Source organism: Ambystoma mexicanum, chromosome 9 (genome assembly GCF_040938575.1).
Source record: "Ambystoma mexicanum isolate Mex_15411 chromosome 9, UKY_AmexF1_1, whole genome shotgun sequence".
NCBI classification, from domain to species: domain Eukaryota; kingdom Metazoa; phylum Chordata; class Amphibia; order Caudata; family Ambystomatidae; genus Ambystoma; species Ambystoma mexicanum.
The window spans coordinates 80,820,028-80,840,265 of NC_090931.1; the positions used below are offsets into that span (position 1 = coordinate 80,820,028).

General features: G+C 47.8%; 1 protein-coding gene across 1 annotated transcript in view; it reads left to right on the plus strand.

Moving 5' to 3' along the window:
* SRPRA (SRP receptor subunit alpha) overlaps window positions 1–20,238 on the plus strand; it is a 644,254-nt gene that overhangs the window by 343,249 nt on the left and 280,767 nt on the right. The window lies entirely within an intron of this gene.

The following is a 20,238-nucleotide window of genomic DNA, read 5'->3' on the forward strand; positions in this document are numbered from 1 at the left end:
TCATTAAGGCATCAATGGAATGGGTAAAAAGGCTATGCACCCCCATTTCCAACCCTTCTACGGGTTGCAATCTTAATGTTGTGCTCTACAAGCTCATGGGTCCACCCTTTGAGCCTATGCACAACGCAAGCCTAAAACATCTGACTTGGAATACTGCATTCCTAGTAGCTATCACCTCTATAAGATTAGTCCGTGAGCTACAGGCTTTGTCCGTACAAGACCCTTTCTTCATAATACACAAGGACAAACTTGTCCTCTGAACGCATCTTAGGTTCTCACCCAAGTTCATTTAAAGTCCCATGTTAATCCATAGAACATCCTAGCTCCTTTCAAAATCCATCTAACTAGTCAGAAAGAAGCCTCCATACAATTGATGTACGGAGGGTGGTCTTGTGCTATGTCATTAAAACTAAACCTCTAAGGATAACAGAGCAACTCTTTGTTTTCATAGCACCTGGAAGAGAAGGCGATCACATATCAAATAACACCATCTCTAGATGGATAGTCAAGTGCATACAGCTCTGCTATTCCCTATCCATGAAAGGCTTACCTTTAAACCCCAAGGCTCACTCTACCAGAGGTACAGGGGCTACCTTCACTTTCATTGCAAATGTCCCTCTAGACGCTATTTGCAAAGCTGCTACATGGAGTTCCATCTATACTTTGACGCAGCATTATTGCATTGATACACATGCTAAAGCAGATTCACAGGTGGGACAAGAAGTCCTAAAACATTGCTTTGCCGCTGTACCTTTTCACTTCCCACCTCCCTCTCCAGATACTGCTCGCTAATCTATGCAGAACATGTGATCCAAGTAGATCCACAAACTCCAAAAGAGATATATTACTCACCGTAATCGTGTTTCTGGTGCTTGTATCTGCTTAGATTCACATGCTCCCACCCTTCCGGAGTAGAAGGTGCATAGATGTTTTATGGTTTATCGCTGTTTCTGCTTCATCACATCTGTACTCGTGCTACACTTCATGCAACCTCATGTCATAAACAAACAATCCTAGGGACCTCAGGATGAAGGACCATGGGTACAGTACACGTCACACTAGGTATAGTGTTACTAACACGGCCAGTCGATGTCAGTTTTCGAGTTTAGAAAACAAATCTTGTAATAGTCTGCAACTACCACTAGATGTCAGACTATGCAGAGCATGTGAATCTAAGCAGATGCAAGCGCTAGAAATACGATTATGGAGAGTAATATATCCCATATACCTTGAGTCTGTCCATTTCCCAAGATTTCTTTGACTTTCCGATCAGCTCTGTTGGAACAACTGAATGTGACCTCGAGAGGATGCATTACGTTTGTAACAAAATTGTTCAGGCCACTCCCACTGTTCCTTGCTGATGTATTCCACTTTGCTCCACATATTAATGGAATAATATTTTCCCAAAGCGATGATTTCCTTTTAGACATTAGGTTTTTATTATCTGGGGGCTTTTGTGTTGCTGAATTCCCGTTGGGCTGGAATTCAGCCAATTCAAATCCTAAAGGAAGGAGTAGGTGAACCATACACTAGACTTTAGGTGGAGGATCACTTTATCCGTTCGAGATTCCTTAGGAAATTGTACTATCTTTATGTCCTCACTGTAGACAAAACGCAATACGGGGATATGAGAAAATAACTGCAAAACATTATGGCGGTTTCAAATCAGACTGTGCACGGTTGGTAGTAAACAATCCAGGAAAAGGTTTCCCCAATGTCTTTACCGCCAGAGTTTCAGGCCAAGTTTGGCTTGTCATATCGATCTTTTTATATCGATTTGCTTTTCGGTTCTCTCCACATAATCATAGTTAGGTTGTTCTTCTCCTCCAACATCTTACCTTTTTTCAGCAATTGTGAAAAACTGCGAGTTTTTATGAAGGGTTCGATCTTTCACCTTTATGCTCTTTTAACTCCATATCAATCGAATTATCATTTGCTCATCATACTCTGCATTCATCATTTCCTTCTCTTCATCCTCCACGAGTAAATCGAAAAGTTTTACATATTGGCTTCATGTTCTTTTCTCTGCAGCCCGTTCGAGATTTTAGATGGAATCCCATCTTGTTCACATGCCTGATGTTGTGAAACCCTGTGAAGCCATGACCAATTTTCTTTTCTCAAAGGTTTTGAAAATGTAGACAGTGTCGATATGTTGCAGGAAAAACTGTCTTGCACCACTAGATTTCCCACTTCGAACCTGCTGAATATTTTTGGTCTTGTTTACGTGGATACCCTCCTTTTGCTTTTAAGCTATTTTCTTTTTTTCTCTTTTGAAATATTGGGTATGGATTGTCCAATAAAGCATCCATAGTTGTGATGCCAGTTATTGTTGCGACAAGAGGGGTTTCTGCTACTTCAACAGCAGGTGATGGACATTTGATCAAATGTTTTGAGTTTAACAAGACAATATTAGGGGCACTACCAGAGTCACCTAGTTTGTCATTAGGTGAAGACATGCAGACTTTTGGTTATGTGATGGAGAATCAATAATTAAGATTTGTTAATACGGGCTTCATAAAGTGTGTTGTTCTGCTTCCTTTTGCTTCTGAGTCTGTGCCCCCTTTTTTTTGCCTTTAAGATCTCTAACAATGCACATAGTAAGCTTTTTTTCCTACCTGTTCAAAGTCCGATTCCTGAAGTTTTCTCTGTAATTGCATAGATGTAGCTGGTTCATGGTCCATTCTCGATTGTAGTCAAGTAATGAAAGATTCCACATGTATCATCTTTGAATGGGACATGGCGAGCAAGGTCGCTTGATCCTTGTAGTTTTCATTAATGGTTTAATTTCATTCAAGAAATGGTGCTAAAGAGAGTTAATGCCACCATGACATTGCAATGAATTTGAAAAGGCGTAGAATTCAAAGGGTTTGCTGACCCCCGGGTGATTTTAGGAGAAAAAAGTTGTCTAGCGATGGAGATTAAACCGATGAATGGCTCTTAGCTTATTTAAATGTTGTTGCTTTCATCACCATAAAAGCAATTTTATCTGTATCAAAGATGGTCTTTGTTTTGTTTTATCCTTTTGATGTTCAGGACGTTGGCCGTTAATTTAAGTTTCGTTGTATTTTGCCTTTTTTGCCATTGAATCCAATGTATCCTTGATGAAAGTGATGCCTCTGGCCAAACTAACGTATTGTTAGAGGTGATGACAATCCATCTGCGTTTAATACTACATTATGCAGTCTTTGGTACCGTGCTGTTAAATTCTGTGTGTCTAGTTTCGGATCCGGTAGTAGAAAAGCCAGTGCAGAAAGCGTCAACTCTTGGGGAAAGATTGCTGAAGTAGGCTCAGAAAGCTGAATTGCCTTATCACTAATCCCTGCAGCCGCCCTCTCAGCCGAGAGGGCAGCCAAATCCTTGTTTTGCGCCACCACAGAAAAAACATTGACTGTTAATCCAATAGCTGCCAGTCTCCCCCTATCAAGCTTAGTGTAATCTTGTCAGTAATCTGAGACAAATCAACGTCCAATATTTCTGCGGCCGTTAAATCCAGGCCCCTATATCTTGAAAGGCTGTTTTCCAAATCCTTGGAAACATTTGTTGATGGAATTTTGTGAGGCTTCAGAAGAGGCTTTTTTGTTACATGAGCTATCTCGGCCAAATTTGGCCCCTTTTTTCCCCCCATGTAGGCAGTCGTAACGGCACCCAGGAATCCTAGTTTGCTGTAGGGGGTGAGAGAAAATAACCAAAAAGGGTGAAAATATTGGGGGTTTTTTTTTCAAAAAATTCCAATAAAATGATATACAAAGGTGCCTGTGGTTTTTTCTTGTAAGAGCTAGGAACAAATGGTTTACTGTGCTGAATTCCCCATTTGCTTGGCTTTCAAGAACAGGTTAAGTGGAAACGAAAAATATAATTTTTGATATGGTTATCAACCGTTTTGTGAGAGGTAGGCGATTTTTGGCATTTATTTTCCAATAGGACATGCGTGGTCGGAATGGTAGAAAAGGGTAGGTAAACTGAACGGGAGGACAGAAAGACATAACATTTCTGAAAAGTAGACAAAATTCCGAGTTTAGGAAGGGGTGATTTGCGCAGGTCAGGCAACAACTATGTAGGGAAAAGTTCCACAGTTTGGGGAAAAAGCAGGAAAATTACCGAAAAAAAGGTATGTGGTGGACATGGTTGGCCTGGTACGGCAATGGCTTCTATGAATTTTGAGAAAAATATTGCTCTGCTACATTCCCCCGACTCTTGCAGCTAGGAAATCACACATTGGCCCTCATTACGACCCTGGCGGAAATCGAAAAACGATGGCGGAAATGCAACACCGCCATCGAATACCGCTCGGTGCGATTATGACCCGTCACCGTAAAGTACGATGCCATCAGCGACACCGTAGTGAACGCCAACGCAAACTGCACCAAGTACGCGCACGCGCGCCATGCAAAACCGTAATTACCACCATGGCGCAACGGTACGCGAATGCTGACCCTAGCGGACATTCACTTAACGCCATCAAGCATGGCGGAAAGTACCATTCCGCCATGGTGAGAATTACGGCATCGCGAACCAACCGTAAATGGCCCTACTGAGTGCCTGTACACCACTCCCTGCCCACATTGCACAACACCTCGTAGGTGCAATGAAGTTACACAATGCAACCAGTGAAATGCACAAGTCACCCATGCATGCCAACGAACAAATGAATGTAGGGGCTCCAAGTGCCTTGTGAGTGGCCATCCATATTTGGCATGGCACCATTGCCGTACTGATGCAGCACAGGCACGTGAAGGTTCAAGTACAGCAATATGAACTGAAACATGAGACAAAACAACAGGCCCCCATCACTTGACACCAGTGTAAGGCAACATTCAAAGCAGTATCCTGAGGGAGACTGCACCAGCCCTGTACTCTTGCCAGTAAACAAACCAACCATCAGCATAAGCATGTACCACACAAGTTGGCAGAGTGACTGAGCAGCCAGGCTCATCTCAAGAGGGGCCAATGGGAGCTGCAGGGCACAGATGGCACGAATACAGAAGCTATTCCAATGGACATGACCTCAGTCTCCCTCCAAGAAACGCACGCAAACACAGGCACCTGTGACCAGCCATTTTCTGATAATCACATCATTCCACCAATCCACCTGGCTGACCGGCATCTGTTACACAAAAGCTAATCCCCCGCCCCTGAGCATGACATCATTAAAACAGTCATAATGGCAGGCCCCATCCCTGACCTTACTGGGCTTCGTAGGCAAACGCGGCCAGTACAGTACCACGCAACTATACTCAGAAGCCGGAACTCAATGCAGATCTCCTCACAATACACCGCTCCACAAATAGGAATATGCTACATTACTTGCAAAGAATAACGCTACACGGTTGAAATCAGAATCAAATTTTAATGCACATCAAATTCACCAAGCCCATACAGCTATTAGGTCATAAACTCCAATATATTTTTCATTACTGTGGGCTGCATCCGCAATAAATGACCAGCTTCTTCTTGTGTGACGCCCTGTTCCTTCATGGTACACAGGGGCTACATTCACGTTCAAAAAGGCAACATGGAAGCGCCGAGAACCGCAGGGCCGTCCCATTAGGTAGGCACTAGTCCAGCTGAAAGGCTGATATGTAGCTCCTAGCCACTAGTACTGCGTAAGGGCATGTGGCCCATTGGTGATCGTCCCATAAGATAGTAATGGTGCTCCACTGATTAACTCGAAGCAGCAGGTGTCGGGAGTAAAAGCCATCTGCAGGAGTCGCATACAGATGGCAGCGGCAAAAGGGGAGGAGATACCTGTCACCCAAATGAAATGAAAAAGAATAGCATGGGCATCAGAACTTCATTTGTATTACTCACTTCAATGATCACACTAAATCCACAGCCATATGCATGCTAGCCCACTCAAAAGGATTATTTCCACCCAAAAATCACTTGCGAATCATAACTATATAAATCGAGGTGAAAACACTATTACAAACGAGTGTTTGTGTGCATGCGTCTGTTAAGACAGAATCCATTAGATGGGATTCGTAACGTGCATAGACACAAGTGTTTGAAGGCGCGTCGAGACAGGGAGGGTTCAACAAGGGCAGATAGACGATGGTCCCACTATGGCAGCTCTGCATCACATAGCGCAGGGGAAGGGGATAGATCCCGAAAAGCCATGTACATGGCAAACTCTCAATTAAATCATCTGTCCATGCATCCATACATCATTCCCTCATCCCGGTATGAAAACGCCTGATTATTTACTCACATCACATTCGAAACTTCCATTGAGTCTGTGCGTAATGCAGTCTGCAAAATCCACTGTGCTCCAGCCCGGAATTCTAGTGTTGTGAAGTAACATGTATTTGGGAACGTCCTGCCTTATCGTCCACTACGCTATTGCGCATCCCATACTATTCATATCAATCATTGCATTCTCGCCATGGCCCCTGTCCCAAGGACATTAAACAATAGAACGTTATATTTGCAGTCAGACCTGTGGGCGTCTCCTCGCCGCTAGCTGAAAACCGAAAGCGCTGTCCTTCGAATTCCTCATTTGCAACATCACGTCGATAAGGCATCTGTGACCGCTTGAAATCACAAATTCATCCATGTAGTGCGGCAGTGTGTGAAAATGGCAACTGGCTTCACTCACAAATGGGACGCCCCGCCCGTCGGTGAACCTCGGTACAGTGCTCGCCCAAAGGGGATTGCAGCTGGCACAGGTGGAATGAATCACCACAGGTGGAGGCTATACAGCCTGAAAACACATAAATTGCACACCCAACCCCCTCCCACAACCACACCCACTCCAAAATGCTACCGGCAGGACTAGCGATGTTGGCCCTGGGGGACCCGATAGCACTGCAAGTACTACAACTTCAAGAAGAAGACGAACACCAACTACTACAACAACCGGCCGCACAGAGGAGACGCAGGAGGAGGAGGAGGGCAAGGCAGGGCCAGCAAGGGCCACCAGCACAGCCACTACCACCACGCAGGCAGCCCGCAATCCCACGCCTCCGAGCTCATCCGTTCAACCTCACTGCTGAGCAGATCGACACCCTCTACCGTTTGGACGGGGACACCATAACCGCCATTGTGAACATGACACACGCTGACCTTGTCAGCATGATAGATAGCCCAACCGCCATCCCACCCCTACTGAAGGTGGTGTCTGTACTCCACTTCCTGGCCACAGGCACCTACCAGCACACAGTCGGACACTTGCATGGCATTTCACAGCCACTGTTCTCACGGACACTATCGCAAGTGCTCGATGCCCTCCTGAAGCACGCAGACGACTACATCTCTGTACCACGCTCGGAGCATGAGATTACTAACACAAAAGTTGGATTCCATGCACTGGCCGGCATACCAGGTTGCATTGGTGCCATCGACTGCACCCATGTGGAATTGGTTGTCCCACATGCCATGGAGGCCCAGTACCGCAACCGGAAACAATATCATTCTCTTAATGTACAGATGGTGTGTGACTCCAACAGGATCTTTACACATTGTTGTGCCCGATTTCCTGGATCAACCCATGATTCTATGGTCTTGAGGAACTCTACAATACCACGCTACATGGAGCGACACGCAGGGAACAGATCCTGGCTACTCGGTGAGTCTCATTTCATGCATGATAATGTGGGGTATGTGATGCGGCAATGACCTGGCAGGTAGGGGGGGGATGCGTACGTAGCAATGTCATTCCACAAACATCCTTTATTGTCCACATACAGGTGATGCCGGGTATCCACTGAAGAGATGGCTCCTTACACCACTCCGGAACCCACAGAACCAGCATGAGGAGGACTACAGCCATGCCCACTCACGTACCCGTGTAGTCATTGAACAGGCATTCGGCCTACTGAAGGCTCGTTTCCGCTGCCTCAGCAGGTCTGGCGGGGCACTCCTGTACCGCCATGAGAAGGTTGCAAAGATGGTCATGGCATGTGTCATGCTACACAACATGTGCGTACGTAGAAATGTGCCCATGCCCCCTGACGCAGAACTGCAAGCACCTGAAGATGGTCATGATGAGGGTGGGGATGTGGCAGCACCTCAAGGAGTCCGCGAGGCACAGGAGGCCCGTGAAATTCGACAGAATATCATAGATTCATGCTTCTAGCACTCACGCCTGGTGGCTGATACATGGAAACGGGACTTGTGGCACTGTGTGTGTCTGGAACATGCACAATGTGGAATGTACGCCTATAAAGGCCTCGTACACAAAGATCAATGTCCACACATCTCATTGGGTGATTATGTAATGTTTATAGCATATGTGAAATTATATTACACACCCCATCGACCCGCCACCCAAGAAAGCCCAACACCCCCCCTCCACCCTCCTACCTCCCCCCCGAACACCAGTGTCCAAAGATGCTCATTGTCAGTGGGCAGACGCTATTGCAAGCCCCCTCTCCGGGTATCAGGGGCACCCCTGCCTGTGGAGCGCAGGTTCCTCCCAGATCTACGTTGGGGGCTGCCCTGGACGGAACTTGCAACGGATGATGTCTCTGCCTGCTCACGTCCATGCATGTCCCTAAGGGTTTGTGAGAGCTCAGTGAGCACACGGCGCACAGCGGCAAGTTCACCACATACGTCTTTGGACGTCGCATGCAGTTCCCCCCCTCAGGCTCTCGGTGCTTCTCTCCATTTGTACCCTCAGGCTCTCGGTGCTTCTCTCCATTTGTACCCTTAGTGTCTCTGTACTTCTCTCCATTTGTGCCCTAAGTGTCTCAGTAGATGTTTCTATGACTGCCTTAGAACCCCCACATTCATCAGCATGCTCCTTGAGGAGCGTGGCCAGTTGCTGCTGTTGCACGATCACCTGGTCGAGGGACTGTTGCCTCTGCTGGGCCATGGCCATTTGCGGTGGTGTCACAGAGGGGCTGATGACCTCATGTTGCCTTGCCACAGGGCTTGTGGGGGATGGCCAGTCGTCGTCTTGTGGGTGCCCCTGCGTGGTATCCTCATGGTGTACGGGATGAAACAAACAGGGGGATTGAGACAGGTCATGGATGGGTCCTACATCGACAGCACCGTTTTCTGTGTCGGAGCATGCTGCCATTAATGCAGTGCCACCTATGGTGCTGCTGCCACCAGAAGCAGTGCCTTCTGTGGCATCCATTGGGGGGACCTGTGGTGCTGCTGTTGTGGGCATGCTGGCTGCTGGGGTGCCTGTTGAAGTCCCCTTCTGTGTGCTGCCACTTGATTTGTGCTGCTGCCGTGTCTTGATCCGTGCAGCTGAGGTGGAGGGTCTTTGGCCGTTGGTCTTGGCCCTCTTTGCAGGTGTGCTGGTAGGGGTGTCCTGGAGCTCGTCGTTTGAATCGGACCCTGTGGTGGAGTAAAGGAGGGCGAGCGTTATTTATGGGTCTGTGGAAATTGGAATGGCAATGTATCACATGCATTGGGGTGGTACCTGAGGGTGATTTGGGTCAGGGCCTTGGAGGTGGTTTCATTTATGTGTGGATTGAGGATGCAGTTGTTTTGCAGCCTGCAGTTAGGGTGTGCATGCTGCACGTGTAGAGGGTGTTTTTAGGATTTTTAATTATTTATGTATTTAATGTGAGTTTTAAAGTGCGCTATCAGGCCAATGTATGTGGACGTTCTCCTGGACATGTGTTTCTGTTGCACTATGTGGACACATGGTACTTCACATGATTGGACATTGTGGATTTAGCATTGTTTTATTTGGCCCACCTACCTGATTCTTCGGATGTCTGCACTCCTTTCTCCATCCCTCCGACTCCCTCTATACTCTCCATTCCAATGGTGGAGGCACAGATTTCTTCCCAGGGGGTCAACTTGATGGGTGATTCCGATCCTCCCCCGGTAGCTGTGGCAATGTTACGGTTGGCTGATAGTATGCTCCGTACGCGTATCCGCAAGTCGTCCCATCGCTTTCTGCATTGCTGTGGGTTGCGGGGTGCGGTCCCCACCGCACTTACCCGCTGTGCCACCAGGGCCCATATGGCCTTCTTGTTTGCAAGTGCCGTCCTGGTCATTTGCGTCGAGAAGACGACGGCAGCATTCTCCTGGAGGGTCTCTGTGAGCACGGTGAGTTTCCTCATGGGAGAAGTGGACCTGCCGCTTGCGGTCGCACGCTTTTTTTGGCAACTTTTCCCATTTCGATTGTTTTAACTAGGGTGGCTAACGGGTTGGGATGTGTCTCAGGGTCGGATTTTTAATGGTTGTGTTGGGATTCTGATTTTATAGGTGTACGGCGTGCTGTTTCCCGTTCCGGCCCCATGTTTTTACTTCCGTTTCCGTATATTTACGGTCACCGTATTTTGCGATTACCGCTCATTACGGTGACCGCTATGATGGGTGGCGGAATTGCACCTAGGGCGCCGTACGACGGCGGTGAGGGGCGTTTTGGGGACATTTCCGCCATCGCGGACTTTGCACTTCCGCCATGGCGTAATGCTCGTGCCCGATGGGTCGGAATTAGCCGCACTTTCCTCCATCGTGCAATGGCGGAAACGCTATTTACGCTATGGCGGTCAGGTCAGTTGCTTTCCGCCAGGGTCGTAATGAGGGCCATTGTATTGTTTCACAAAACAAGCAGTACCACAAGCCACAAAACAGCCATGGTACACAAGAGTTTTATGCTTACGGCCTGAACAGACGTACTTAGCATGTGTAAATAAGGAAAACAAAAGCAGTGAGGAAGGGCAAGCATACGTTTTCTGAAAGAGCACAGGCAGACCTTTTGAGAGGTAGGTGACTTGTGCAGGTTATAAAAGTGTACAGGGCCTAAAGCAGCGACTAACTATAGGTCACATTTGGGAAATGAAAGGGGTTGTCTGACAAGGAGCAGCAGCAAATGGGTTGAAACGTTATGAAAACCACGCACAAACACAGCAAATGACGTATCTTCCTGCGTTCCCACAGATGTCCCGACGAAAACGGTATCTCACATGTGTGGGTGCACCTACCTGGGCGCAAAGGAGAAAGCAGAAAACACAGGCAACCCCAAGTCTTTCGGCACAGCATCATTTCAGGAATTCTGCTTGTGAGCACAACCTACAGATTTGGGCCTAGGATGTCGAAGCCACCAAGGAAAACAGGGAACACCATGCATTTCTGAAAAGAAGACACCCCTGGGAATCCACAGAGGTCTGACTTGCACAAATTGGCCCAGAATGTATTACCCACAACCCCCGGCAAAATGTGAAATGTGGGGGAAAAAAAACACAATCTCTGCACATTTCACTCTGGCCACCCACCGAAACACGCCGCAAACACACCGCCTACCTTTCTGCGTTCCTACAGGTGTCCCAATGAGAGGCAGACCTCGTATGCGCAGGTGTTGTACCTGAGTGACAATGGGTAAATCATTTGTACAGTAAGTTCTCCTTAGTGCGCTCAGTAAAGAATAAAGTGCTGTCAGTAAGCCCATTCACATGCACCTTTGCTCACACTTCTCATACATACAGGTCACAATCCAGTCGGACAGGCAAAGTGGGATTTAGCAGAAGGAGGTGCTAGACAGAGTTTGTGTGCGGTACCCTTTGGGACCACTACACACAACTAGGATTACAGATGTAAGTAAAACGAACCTTTGGTATAACTCTGTACTACACAGTTTTGTGGTAGCGCTGCTGAGCAGTCAGGTCTATCTCAAGAGGGAATGTGAGCTGTAAGGATGTTACACAGAGATCTATAATTACAAGTATTCAAATAGACTCTTATACTCGAGGTTTCTTGGTAGAACACTTATTAATAATTTATTACACAGCCAGTTAGAAAACATTCACTAGAGGGCAATCTAGATCACACAAAAATATACTTCAGTACTTCTCAATATCAGGTTCTGAGGCATTTAAACTACTTTGAAGGAGGAGCAAAATGGCATTCAGAGCATTTGAAGTAGGAGCAAAAAGGCATAAGTTAATAAAACGAATATTACAGTTACTCTTAAACATAGCAAATAGTTTGAGTTCGCCAGAGGAGCCGATTCGATGCAATAGGTTAGGCCAAAGTCAATGGGCTAAAGTCTTGTATAGGATAAAGCAGTTCTGGAAGTTAACCGGAAAAGTCTTTGCCAAAGTTCTCAGAAGTAGTTTGTAAAAGAAAGATTCATATGTTGGGTCACTAGCTGACTAGGCCTGTAAGTTGCAAAGGTTTCAAGCACTTCGCAGTGAGAGGCAAGTTCTCTCAGTTGGGTTTTCACAGTACCTTACAATGAAGAAAAAGATGCAGCTGAAGACATCTGTTCCTGGCAGTTCGTGGAGATCTCGCTGTTCTGAGCCTCAGTCGTGGGGACAAGAGGGAGGACGTTGGGGGACTCCTGCACTGCACGAGACTGGTCAAAAAGCTGGCAAAGGCAAATCTTCAATTTCGGTAGCTGTCTTCAATCACACAAACTGATGTCCTTCTACCTGGCTATTCGGTTTCCTGCTTCACTCTGAGGAAAATGCAACCAGCTCTGAGAATGGTATCCAGGTGGCTTACGAGTTGATTGGTCCCACCAACTCAAAGGGAGAAGTCGTCCTTGGTCCCACCAACTCAAAGGGAGAAGTTGTCCTTGGTCCCACCAACTCAAAGGGAGAAGTTGTCCTTGGTCCCACCAACTCAAAGGGAGAAGTCGTCCTTGGTCCCACCAACTCAAAGGGAGAAGTTGTCCTTGAAGGGCTTCTCTGTCGATTTGAACTTGGCGGTTCGGACCTGCAGCAGGGCTTCACCGGGCAAACCAAGTGTCCAGGAGTTGCAGCAGCCCTCGTCTTCGGTTCTTCGTTCCAGTGGTCGACTATGCCTTCCAAGCCAAGAGACTCACCTTTTACACAGTTTTCTTCCATTCATTCCAGCCTAGTTGTCACTCACCCAGCAGGGTGGCTGTCGTTGCCAGACAGTAAACCAGCCAATCATGCCAGAGTGAATTTGGGTCTCCTAGGAGACTAAGCACAGGGAGTTTCGGGCACCTCCCTCACTGCCTGTCCACCCCAGACACTTAGCCGCCAGAGGCGGTCCTCAGTCCTGAAGCCCGCCAAAGGCGTAGGAACAAAGGGACCAAACCTGGTTTGGCACGCAGAGACAAACTCTAGAAGGACCTTTCCAAAAAGAAATGGCGAAAAAAGAAGACCAGAACCCGTTTAAACAAAGGAGGCTCAGACGCCATCTTGAGAAAGATGGCTCTTGCGATTTAATGCTACCGGTGTTCGTGGTCGGGAAAAATCATGGTAGTTCGTTGTAAAACCACTGCCACCAGCCATTTCGAGAGGAAAGGGTAGCATTTGACTGCTACATGAGTTTCTAGATATAGGGGATACTAAGTAACCCCTCCAGCACTCTATTGTAAGATAGTGTGTGCAGGGTCTAGGAATTTGGAAAGACTAGTAAATTCAATGTCACTTTACTTTCTCTGGGAAACAGTAGTTTATCCCAGAGAAGGTATTTAAACCTTGGGACAGCCTAAAAGGCTTCCCTGCATCACTGCACTGAGGGTGCTATGTGACACAAGTGAAAAGATGCTGCCTATGGAGTAGTCTAAAACTCCATAATCAAAGAACACAAGAGTAAAACGCACATCAAAATACATGAGTGGGGAAAAAAGGCTCACACTCTCTCCAGGTAAAAAAATCAAGTCCTCAAAATCCAGCAAAGTTGCTGGGAGTCTCCAAGGTGAAGGGAATTAGCACATTTATGAGAATTCTTCGTAACAGGAGGAATCTTTGTGTAGCACAAGGAGGATCGTCCTTGTGAGCAGTGATGCCGCGGCAAGGCACCCACCATATCACATATTCATACCCCTTTCGTGTCTCCAGTCAGTAGGGATCCATTTCAGCAGTCGCACCTCTACCAAATCACTTGCGCCAGAGCAAGCGTATCTACACACTTCTACCATGTGGATATCTGCTCACAATGTAATCGTGTCTCTAGCAATATCTTGTACATCATTTTCCAGCAATTGCATATCAACTGTGTCTGCATTCAAATGCCATGTGGCTGCAATCGTATATGGACACTGATAGCAAGTGCACATTGGCTCTCTTGGCTACGTGCCGTACAGGCGCTGTCTTTCACACCAACTTCGAGTATGCCCATAGCAACTATGTTGAAACATTCATATGTGCAACCTTACCCACACAAAACACACAGCCTTAACATGGCAATCATTTCTGCAGTGCTGGGAAAGTGCATTCACAGAAATGACATCTGCATATTCTACGTAGCTTTACCTTATTCACACACCAATCGTATCCAGTTCATTCCTACAGAAGACATGTCACTTACACCACACAAAACCCTAGTTGAGGTAAAACAATAAAGAAGGCAGGGTGTTACGAGGTATGCAAGACACCGCCGCCATACAGATGGTGTCCAAGTACCACTTTCATGACACTTAGACCTCAAGGGAGGGAGCCAAAGTGCCGTGTACTTTCAAGACACCACTTGAGCGGAGGGAACCTGAATGGTGTTGCGGTCTTCTCCAACGCACCCCTCGAGTAGACCTTAAGAGGAAGGAGCCAGAATAGTGTTCCTTTCCAATGTACGCCTGAAGCGGAGGGAGCTTCACTGACAGTTTTTTTCTATGGCAGGCCCGAAGTGGAGCAAGCTGCACTAGCGTTCCTTGCCAAGACACCCCAAAGGGGAGTGAACCAGAGTGATAGTCCCTTCTCCAAGGCACGCCTCCAGTGGAGGGAGCTGGAGTGGCATTCCTTTCCAAGATGCGCGTGAATTGGAAGGAGCATGAATTGCGTTACTTTGCAAGTCACACCTCGCACAGAGGGAGCTAGACTGACCTTTCCTTCTGAGGCAGACCTCAAGTGAAAGGTACCAGTGTGGTGTGCCTTTCCAAGGCAGGCCTCAAGTGGAGGGAGCAGGACTAGCATTGCTTGCCAAAGCACACCAAAGGGGAGTGAACCACAATGGTGTTCCTTTGTTGTGCATGGCACACCTCGAGTGGAGGGATCTGTAATGAATTTTCTTTCGCAGGCACGCCTCAAATGGAAGGAGCCTGAATCGCGGTACTTTGCAAGTCACGCCTTGAGCTTATGGAGCAATACTGACGTTTATTTCGAAGGCAGACCTCAAGGGAAAGGTACAGCAGTGGTGTGCCTTTCCAAGGCAGGCCTCAAGTGGAGGGAGCAGGACTAGCAATGCTCGTGAAGGCGCGCTAAATGAAGTGAAGTGAGTTGAAATGCTGTTTAATTTTTATTGAAGGTACACCTCCAGTGCAGGAAGCAGGAGTGCCATTCCTTTGTAGGATATGCACGAATTCAGAGCCTAAGGGTCCCTTTCAAGGAATGATGGGTATTGTCGGAAATCAGTCGATCTCCCAATATTTTTCCTTTGTATGGTATAAAAGGAAACAAGGCTGAAAGCAGAGGGCTGGCTTGGAAGGGAATTGGGGACAGTACACCCGAGTATCCTTCCTCTTTCCTTGTTTTGTACACGCCTTATGTTTTCTGTAAAGTTGTGTCTTCGTGGTTGTGGGAGGAACATAATCACCAAAGTTTCGATCTTGGAATCTGGCCATATCTTCTACCTCTGGAAAGGAGGGAATTTGTACATGGACCATAGTGAGAGATTGAACAATTTCTTTTTCAAAATTCAGAAAGGAGAGGTTGTTTTGTGGAGTAGCTGCGCGGTACACCACATAAGCATTGTATGTTGCTATATGCATAATGCCTGTGGCCAACTTTTTGTACCAGAAGCGCAACTTGCGTTCAGCATGGTATGGCTCAAGCACTTCATCGGTTTTATCTACTCCACCCATGTACTTGTAGTCCGGAATGCAGTTGGGCTTCCACACTTGCCGAGTCTGCCTGCGCGGAGTGACTGCTGAAGTACTTTCATCATGAATAGTACTTAACATGTACACATCCCTTTTGTCGCAGAATTTCACTGCCAACAGTTCATCCCGCCGCAATGCCGTACATGCTCCCTTGGCCAACGTCTTACACACAAGTCTGGGGAAGCCTTTGCGGTTACTATGGATTGTACCGCATGCCAGTGTGCCCCCATTTAACAATGCCTTGAACAGTGGAATTCCTGTGTAGAAATTGTCCACATACAAATGGTGACCCTTGCGGAGCAATGGTGCGAGAAGATTCCAAACCATCTTCTCACTTGTCCCTAAATGGGCTGGGCAGCCCGGAGGGTTTAGGGTAGAGTCTTCACCAGTGTAGACTCTCATGCTGCAGGCATGCTCTGTGGTACTTTCACACAACATGTACATTTTGATCCCATACCATGCTCTCTTGCTAGTAATGAATTGCTTGAACACTAGCCGACCTTTGTACAACACCAATGATTCATCGATGGCTATGTTCTGGCTAGGAACATACACCTCTGCAAATCGCTGAGTGAAGTTCTTCAGAAGTGGTTGAAGTTTGAAGAGCCTATCAAAGTTTGGGTCAGTTCTGGTTAATGCTGCCGAGTTGTCATTGTTGTCATTGAAATGCAACATATGTTGCAGTGCTTGAAAGCAATTTCTACTCATGTGCTACTACAGTAGACCAGTACATTGAGACAGACAACTTGTGCGATATTCCCATGAGCAGAAGGAGACCCCAAAATGTTTTCATCTCAACATCGGTTGTGGGAACCCATGCTTGTGCTCTGGACTGGGGTTTCAGAGTGGTACCCCTTGACCTGAAGAACTGTGCAGCGTATAAATTGGTTTGCTGAACCACATCTGCGATGAACCCATCAAAAACAAGGTTGAAAAAATAAATAAGCTGCAACCCATCTGTATTCACTGTGCACCCTGATATACCAGTGAAAGGGGGCACAACAGGCTGAGCCATTGCTGGAGGCACCCAATGCGACTCTTCTGCCTTGTCAGGAACTCGCACATTCCTGGCACGTCCTGCATGTCCCCTCCCCCTCTGCGTGTGGGAAAAGGTGCTTGCACTCTTTCATCCTCTTCGTTTTCAGATGAGGATGAGCTTTCATCCATGGACAACTCACTTCCCAAATCAGTTTCCCGCTGACCCTCAGAAGCAGTATCTGTTTGATTGCATATCCAGCTGTGTGAAGCCTCTGCACCAGACATTGATCGACGAGAAGCCATGAGTACTGTCGCTATGGAATCTGTCACTGCCCAAAGAACAGATGAAGACTGAAACAAGTATGTGTGCTTCGAAGGGATTGTGTCCTCCGACGTATTCCTTATCTTTGATAATACGTTTCCAGCTGGCTGGCCTCGGAAATGTTTTCTGTAGAGGGCGCTGCGCGTCGACGTCCGCCTAGTCGATGTCCTTCGACGGCCAACGTATCAGTGCCGATGTCACCATTCCCATAAATAGCCACGCGCTGCGTCCGTTGCTCAGTTCTGTTTTTCCGCGCTTCGTGGGGCCTCGGAACGTCGTTGCTCAGTTCAGTCAGGATAACTATCTATTTCTACTCGAATATACCTTATCGTTCTCCATGGCTTCTTCATCAGAACCGACGACGCCGCGATCCGGCTTCAAGAAATGTCGAGACTGCGGTAAAAAAATGTCAATAACGGATCCACACAGGATCTGCTTATGGTGCATGGGATCCGAGCACCATTGTTCGGAGTGTGAGGACTGCATGTCCATGACGGCGAAAGCCTTGAAGGAGCGCAAGGGGAAGCTCGAGAGAGGTAAGTCAGCCAAAACCACCTCGAAAGTTTCGTCGGCTGAGTCGAGGCATTCGTCTCCTCGCCGTCGAAAACATTCCCATTCTAGATCTCGAAGCAGCTCCCACCATTCGTCGAGATCAAGACACTCAAAAAAGAAACGTCGAAGGTCCCATTCCTCGTCTTCTGTGTCCCCAGAAAGGGTCTCCTGTCCCACTAAACACAGTTCTCAAGCTGAGTGGGAGGAATTCAGAAAGAAAATGTTAAGCGTCTTTGAGAACATGGCCTCGACCCCCTCGAAGACAGCTGAGGGTGATACCCCGGGTGAAAAACCCAAAAAATCAAAACGCCGCGAGTCGCAGCACCTGGCGAAACATTCCACCCGAGAGCGCCATGAGCCATCGGGTAAGAAGGCACCATCTTCGACGCCGTCGTCGAAGATTCCTTCGATGCACGGATCGGCGCCGTCGACTCCGTTGTCGAAGGATTCTCGACGCATCGGTCGGTCGATCGACTCGACGCTGATGAAAAAGAGGACCAAGGCCACTCCACAGCCAACGGTGATTTCAAGGGCCTCCGGCACGCCGCCGAGACCGTCGTCGGTGCCCTCGAGTAGGATCCCGATCCTCTCGAGTTCTTCGAGACCCCTTCCAGTTTTTTCGACGCCTTCGAAGCGTGTTACATTGGCGTCGACGACATCGACGTTTTCTCGTCCAGTAACGACGAGTTTGGCTCCTTCTGCCTTAGAGATGGGTTTTACTCCATTTCAGAGGTCAGAGTACCCTGGACATTCTTCAATTTATGAAGAGGGGGAAGATTCTGACCAGGAAACATTTGGGTTACAGAGGACCACACTGCCTATTTCAGAGGATTTCACCTCTGAACAAAGAAGACTGAAGGACCTACAGGAGTCACTACATGAGGCAAGTGGGCTGGACACTTCCCCAGAAGTGGAATTTGTTAAGCCAGACCCAGGGGAACATGCCGAAACACTCTATAGAACCCTGATGGCAAGAATTATTGATATTATGGGTTGGTCTGCGCCTTGACCTGTTTTTCAACAGAATGACCTAACAGATATATTAGACAAAGGCCCACAGGAGGACTCGTTGGTCCCCTTCCATGCAGCCTTACAAAGGAAAATTGCATCTAATTGGGAAACTCCCTGCAGTCAATAAAAGATTGTCAACCAAGTATAGGGTAGCGGCTGCTGACCCTGAATACTTATCAAAACACCTGACTCCAGAGAGCCTGGTGGTTCAAGCGGCAACTTCATCTAGCAGTAGGACCGCTTACCCTACTGTCCCACAGGATAGAGATGACAAGCGGTACGACTCTATGGAGGAGAAAGTTTTCTCTGCCTGTAATATGGCGTTGAAGTCCATCAACGCCACCTGTACGCTCGCCAGGTTCAGTCACACACTATGGGAGTGTGCTTCATCAGCGGCTGACTGCATACCCGGAGGAGAGGAAAAGGAAGCCTTACTTAACATTATTAAAGATGCCATGTGCGAATCACTTCAAACTGGCATCGATTCCGCTGACAGTATCAGCAGGGCCATGGCGGCAAGTACAACAATCCGCAGGCATGCGTGGTTGCGAAAGTCTGGCTTTGCTCCAGATGTACCGGCCAGACTTTTGAATATGCCCTTTGACGGCTCTTCATTATTCGGGAAAAAGGCTGATGACCGTCTGGAAAAGTTACTCATGCAGCAGCAAAATCTTTAGGAGCTGCTATCCGTCAACCTTCTTTTCGCCCCTCAGGAACCTCTGGAAGAGGAAAGTCCTTTCGCTATTATTCCGCATTCAGGAGAGGACAGCCGGCTCAAAGAGGCCAAAGGAGATCCACCCGAGGTGGACGGGTCAAAAGTACTAAGGCCGCAGCAGGTGCCTCTTTACCCTCGGCATCTGCATCAGCCGCCCCCAAACCACTCTGAGGCCTTTCCACACAATACACCTGTAGGGGGCAGGTTAACTCACCATCTGACGGAATGGCAGGCTATAACGTCAGATGCTTGGGCATTGGAAACAGTTGCCCAAGGTTACTGCCTACCCTTTCTACACATTCCTCAGAGTCATCCACCGGGGAACAGCTCTCTAAAAGTTCCAGATCCGCTCCTCTTGCAGGAAATTATAAACCTGCTAGAGAAAGGTGCCATAGAACCGGTACCTGTAGCGGACAGGAACAAGGGCTGGTACTCCCCCTACTTTCTCATACCAAAGAAGGACAGAGGACTGAGACCCATCCTGGATTTACGAGAATTGAACAAGTTCCTCAGCAATGACAAACAAGTTCAAGATGGTAACTCTCTCTCAGATCCTTCAGGCCCTCCAGCTCCAGGACTGGCTGGTATCTCTGGACCTTCAGGATGCTTATTTCCATGTGCCAATCCATCTCAAACACAGGAAATACCTGAGGTTCGCAATTGGCGACTCTCATTATCAATTTCGAGTTCTGCCATTTGGGCTGACCTCCGCCCCGAGGGTCTTCACCAAGCTGATGTCGGTAGTGGCGGCGAGTCTAAGGAGGGAAGGGATCCACGTCTACCCCTGCCTGGACGACTGGCTGATCAGGGCTGTATCTTCGGAACAGGCCCAGGCCCAGCTAGATTATGTCTGCCACTTCCTTCACAGACTGGGCTTCGCCCTCATTTTAAAGAAGTCACAGATGATACCATCACAGAGACTCCAGTTCATTGGGGCGGTCCTGGACACTTCCCTGGGAAAAGCCTCGC